Genomic DNA, 6,671 nt, shown 5'->3' with positions numbered 1-6,671 from the left:
TTTTTTTTTTTTTCGTTTTGGATTTCTAAATATTGTTATAGTTGATTTGTGATCAATAAATATCAAATGAATGTTTTAACTGTATTTATTGTAGTTCAACCAGACTGAGAAATTTAGAACTTGATTGCTTACTTAATACAAAAAATAAGCAATAACTGATTGGTTATTTTACAGCAATGTTGAAGATATGTATTTTACTGCCTTTAATTCAGTATTTATTGGATGTTAAGAAGGGATTATCAAATTATGATAGTGGGGCTGATAGATTGTTTACTGGTGATCTTTTGATCAAAGAAATAAAACTTTGTGGTATAATTACATTAACTCATTGTTGATGTAATGTAACAAAAGCTTTTTCCCTGAGTGTGATGTTTCAAATGCTGCATGTCCAAAGTAATTTACATCCCTCCAAAAATAATATTTTATCTGCTTCCACAACTCTCCTGGACCGTTGCTGTAAATATATTTGAAACAAATCACTATGATTTTCTCTTACTCCTGTTGAAGTACCTGAGTACAGTTTTGAGAACATAAGGTAAACCAATTTGTTGTCAGAGGCTCATCCTACTGTTGCATCATTTACTGTTTAGACTTCAATGAAATTACTTTCCTCTTGCTCAGTTGTGTGTTGGGATAAGCTGTTGAAGTTTATGCATCTTATTTGCAACCTATGAAGGTGTTTTAAGATTTGAGCAGTGACACTCTTGATGAGGCTAGTTTTACTGCTTTTGACAATAAAAGGTTCATCTACCAGTGGTTCCATTATTGTCAGTTGTCATTTTACTAATGATAAATAGTATACGCCTGCCAAGTTTCTTATCAGTGTGATGTATATGGTTATGTCTGAAGAGAGCATTATTTGTATCTCTGCTGAACCAATGAATGATCTTTTTTTGTTCTCTCTCTCTCCTTAAGAGTCTATATATCATTAATGGCCTTCCTGCCTTTCTTCTTACCCAGGATTTATCTGACAGAGTTTCACTTATCCCCAAATAACATTGGCAATATTAAGATGGTGAATCTTCCTATTTTCAATTATTTTTGAAATTGTGTATTGAGATTCTTATCGGCAGGTTATTTCTAATGAAAATTATTCTCTTTCATAAAACTTGTTGCTGCTGGCAAGAACTAGTCTTTGTTTACTGATCTGCTGTTTATCCATATTGCCTTGTTATTAGACAAGTATTACAAACTGGTTACATTATGGCCTTTTGAACTTGTTATTCCAAAGTTTTATGGAATAAAGTATTAGTTGTTATATATGTCTAGCATATAGATTTTATATCTGTTCCTATCTCCCAGTTGCTTCTATTCTTTTAAAAATAACTTGTTCAATTTAGAAGGCTTTTCAAAAAATTCTGTTCTAATCATACCAGTTTCGGCTGAGCTAAGATTTTTTTTTTTTTTTGTAATTTAATAATTAACTTTCATTGTTTTGAAATTCATTTTGGGGCATCTCTAAGAATGAAGTCAAGTATTGAAAATGCATATCATCAATCATTTAATTCTTTTGTATAAAAAATAAATTGTATATTATCAGAGTAATGTGTTATGTCTTTTTTTAAATGTGAAGATTTGGCTGAGGTTGAACAAGTTCAGTGGAAGAAATTGAGATATATAGGTGTGGCTATGTGGTTCGAAGTTTGCTCCCCAACCACATGATTCTGGATTCAGTCCCTTATGCTATATCCTTGGGCTGATCAAAGTCTTGAGTGGATTTGGTAGATGGAAACTGAAAGAACCCTGTCTTGTGTATCTGTGTTTGTCCTACACCACTGCTTGACAACCAGTGTTAGTGTGTTTACATCCTCGTGACTTAGCAGGTCAGCAAAAGAGATGGATGTTGATTTGTTTGACTAAAATTCTTCAGTGCAGTGCCCCAGCATGGCCTCAGTCTAATGATAAACAGTAACAGATAAGATATGAATATACAGAATTGATATACATTCAAGTACTGGAGCAAATGGCTTTAGTTTACTCCTGCATTTTGGTTTTGGCTTAGCTTTCCAGAGTTGATGAAAGTACTTGTTTCTGCTATAGACACAAGGCCTGTAAAAGAAATGTCTGATGTATGAATGATTCTAGCAATAGTTTGATCCATGAATTCGAGATGCAACACTGAGGGCTTGGCTAAATGTCAAAGTTTACTTTCAAATATGGTATAAACCAGTTACGGGCAAACTTTGCAAGTTCTGTAAATGACATTGCCAACAAATTATTTTCAATGGTCTTGGCTGTGTGGCCTGCCTGATGAGCTCATATCATGCAACTTGCTTCTCAAAATTGGTTACCTATACCTGGTATAGACTGTAATGGGATCTCAGATGTCCTCCATTTTAAAAATATTTATTTATTTTTTATTTATAGGTTAATCATTTACAGTTCTATAATTGAGATGACGAATTATTTACATTCGACGGATATTTTTCCTCATCTTGTTTGATGTTAACACAACGTTTTGGCTGATATACCCTCTAGTCTTCCTTGGGTGTCTTGAGGAAATTTCAAACCTGGGTTCTCATTCCTAAGGTATTTTTCAATGTTATTATTGTTCAGTCACTGCTTGAAATCGAACTCGGAATCTTGGAGTTAGTAGCCCGCTCTCTTAACTACTACGCCATATGGCGTAGGGGTTAAATTTTCCCCAAGACACCTGAAGAAGGCTGGAGGGTATATCAGCCAAAACGTGTTAACAACAAACAAGATGAGAACAAATATCCGTCGAATGTAAATAATGTAGATTAATCATTTATCAAGGCAGTTTATATTTGAGCAGATGTATTATAATTTGGTTCTTGCCTGACACCTTGGGGTTAGTGAGAACTCTGGTACAGGTGTATAATGGACAAAAGATGGGGAACATTTTTATATTTAATTAAATAATCTAGAAAAATGTAATGCTTTTTATTGTGGACATGTATGTATTATCATTATTACTCAACTTCGAAATATAAATTTAAATCGTGTTAATGAACATGGAAGAATTTAATACATAAATGTATTAAACAAAATCCAGGCTTCTTCCAGAAAGGTATTGCACTTTGCAGGTTTCCCATTCACGCTCGAAATGGAGTAGTGACAACCAGAAACTATGCAAATGTAAGCTAAATGACAGAGCCAATGTAGCATGTGTTTACTGCTGAAACAACATTAGCAGTTGAACAGGTAAGATTAGATGTAAGAGACTTTATGGTTTAGTTACTTAGGAAATTAAAATCAGCATGTCAGCCAGTGTGTACAGGTGTCTCTAAGAAGGAGAAATAAAAAGGGATCACGACGTTTATTAATGTAAACATCAGTTTACTGGACATAGCTGAGCAAGTAAAATATACCTCGTTTTAACCTAAAGATAAAACCATAGATTGGTTTTGATTTTCTCTTTCTATCTTATATCTACTTGATTTTAGATTGAAGAATAAGCTGATCCAACAATGAATGCTAAGTTGAGGAAATGTATCAAAGAGATCCTGCTGTTTCGTAAAACTTAGCGTTAGATTAGACCATTTTGGGGGGTGGGGGATCACTCCACTGTTGTGTAGAGATGCGTCCCAGCGATGCAGTGAATGATATAGTAGTGGAATAGGGCTGATAACAAAGGAATGGTCGGGTGACTTTATCCGATTGTCATGTGGATTATCTAACTAATAAAGAAATTGTTAGTTAATTCTGTATTGTGGTGATATTTGAACACAGCTTTACAATATTAACTAGACATAACTGAAGAGTGAGTGGCTGTACGATAGCTTGTTGAACAGAGAATGTTAATAGTAAAACTTATGCATGGTAGCTAACTATTGATGTTAGTTTCAGTCGTGTTAAGCTTGTTGTTCTCACTCCGTCGCTTACGACGTCGAAGGTTCCAGCTGATCCGATCATCGGAACAGCCTGCTCGTGAAATTAACGTGCAAGTGTGAGCACTCCACAGTCACGTGTAGCCTTAACGTAGTTCTCGGGGATATTCAGCGTGGCACAGTGTGACAAGGCTGACCCTTTGAATTACAGGCACAACAGAAACAGGAAGTAAGAGTGAGAGAAAGTTGTGGTGGAAGAGTACAGCAGGGTTCGCCACCATCCCCTGCCAGAGCCTCGTGGAGCTTTAGGTGTTTTCGCCCAATAAACACTCACAACGCCCGGTCTGGGAATCGAAATCGCGAGTCCGCTGTCCTAACCACTGGGCCATTGCGCCTCTACCGTGTTGAGCTAATTACCTAGTTATCAGTTTAATCTGGAAGGGGGTTATGAACTACTATAAACTCAATGTCAGGTGAAGTAAAAAGAAAAAAAAAAGACTAAGGGACGAACTTCAGAAAGTATTTGAGACAGGTTTATAATGGAGCTTGTGGGGTTAAACTAATTTTAGTCACAGTGTCTCGAAGTTCATTAGAGTCAATGCTGAAATCATCGATCAGATGGAACTTTTTGTACAAATCCTGCGTTTTGTGAGAAGGCCAGGTGGAGATTCGTTCTGACCATGTACGAAGCCAGTGAAGAGTGATGCACAAGCTGAAATCCTCTCCATGCAACAACTGTTAACGTACTGATTGAATCGATAACGTCGGGAATCTGAAGTAGTTGGACTTGGATACTGGTAATGTGATTCTTTCTTACTGCAGAATTTTTCAAACTTCAGAAATTTTTCAAATCTTCAAGAATGGTCCAGAGTTTTAAAGAATGGTATAGTAAAGATATAAATGCTACTTAATAACGGTTAATGACACCCAATATATCACTTTGGAAGTGATATTTAGGTTTTTATTAAGGTAGAATCAAACAAACAAAAGATAAATAAAAATATGGAGATCATCAAAAGAATTTTCAGAGATCCCGCACTTCTGACGTTAGAAATAGCAGTCGGTGCATCCATGTCACGAAGTACACATACTATGCTCTACCGACTCACCCGATGTGGTTTAGTTTCTGATGCTTGGACGACAATGTTGGCTGTGGTTGTAATGAGAGTAGTCGTTAGAGTAATGTAAAGGAGTAAAAAATGTGATGGGAGCTGTGAGCTCTGTTGGCAAATATTTCTCTAATTCCGAAAGATAGACCGAATAAGACGTGCATTGAACGTGGTAACTGGTCCTGTGAGTGTTAATTTGTATGGGAAGAGCTGAGGGAGAAGATTGTCATAAAGGAAGCTGCTGTACGTACGGAAATGGTCTTGACTGATACTGATGTCCAGTGGTGAGTGAGACAATTATTGAAATCTGTGCTCGGATTCTTGGTTTCACCGATGAACGGCGATATGTTCTACGGAAACACTTTCCGAGTTTAGGAGCGAAAAACAAGTCAATCATAAGCTATCTCTCTTGCATTTAAAAAGTGTGCTATACCCCTTCGTTGTAAGGTTCAGCCAGAAGAACATGTTCGTATTGGTAAAAAGGTTTTGGCTTCATCTACACCACCCTTGATAGCATCGTTACTACAAAATTTCGGAACCAAATTGCTGGGATGATATAGTTGAACATCGGACAAGAATCCTCTGTATTCAAGTTCAAAGTTCAAATTCCGCGAAAGTTACCAACATCTTCCATCTTTCAAGGTCGATAAAATAGTGCCGGGATCGATATGTTTGACTGTTCCTCTCTCCCACACACAAAATATAAAGAAACGAAATGGTGATGGTACCGGAGCAGTTGCAGAGCCGACGGGTTTAGGAAACTACAGACACCTTCAGAAGTTTCAGCCTGTAGAAACAATCATCTCCTAAACTTATAATCCAACTACCCAGCGGAAACCCAAAGTGATAAAGCAAATGCATGAGTAGCCACTCTTTCGGCGAACAATAGCATACATCTTACCAAATACGAACAATAATAATGATTTCAAAATTTGGCACAAGGCCAGCAATTTCAGGAGAGGGAGTAAGTCGTTTTCATCGATCCCAGTGCTCAACTGGTCTTTATTTAATCGCCCACGAAAGGATGAAAGGCAAAGTCAGCTTCGGAAGCATTTTAACTCAGACTGCAAAGACGGACGAAATGCTACCATGTTAACGATTCAGCCAGATTGCCGCCTTACAAACAATAATAATGATAATGATAATAATCCTTTCCACAAAAGGCACAAGGTCCGAAATTTTGAGGGAGGGAGATAGTCGATTACATGAACCCCCGTACACAACAAGTTAATGCATTTTACGACCTCGAAAGGATGAAAGGCAAAGTCGACCTCGACGGAATTTGAACTCAGAACGTAGCGACGGGCGAAATACCGCTAAGCATCTCGTCCAGTTTGTCGCGTTAATAATAATAATAATAACAATAATAATAATAGATAACATTGGATTATTTGTTTTTTATTTGTATACATTTATATATTTTTGCCTACTTTGTTGTTTATGTTATCGGTTATCCATTAACCAAACATATTAAAGTCATGGCCTTTCAAAACAATAGATGACCAATTACATTACGGGACTGACCATAACCCCCTCCCCATTTCCCGCAGGATTTCAGCAACTCGATAAACAAAATGTAACGGAAAATAATAAAATATCTTGATTAATACTCGGAAATTTATTACTTTTAGTACCGACTAATATCACAGGTATCAATATAAACTCTAACCCACTTATTGTGGACATTTATCTCAAGCCCTCAATAGAAAACATATCGCATGTTTATATATATATATATATATATATATATATATATATATGTGTGTGTGTG

The sequence above is a fragment of the Octopus bimaculoides genome, chromosome 1 (genome assembly GCF_001194135.2).
Source record: "Octopus bimaculoides isolate UCB-OBI-ISO-001 chromosome 1, ASM119413v2, whole genome shotgun sequence".
NCBI classification, from domain to species: Eukaryota; Metazoa; Mollusca; class Cephalopoda; order Octopoda; family Octopodidae; genus Octopus; species Octopus bimaculoides.
This window is presented reverse-complemented; position numbering follows the sequence as displayed.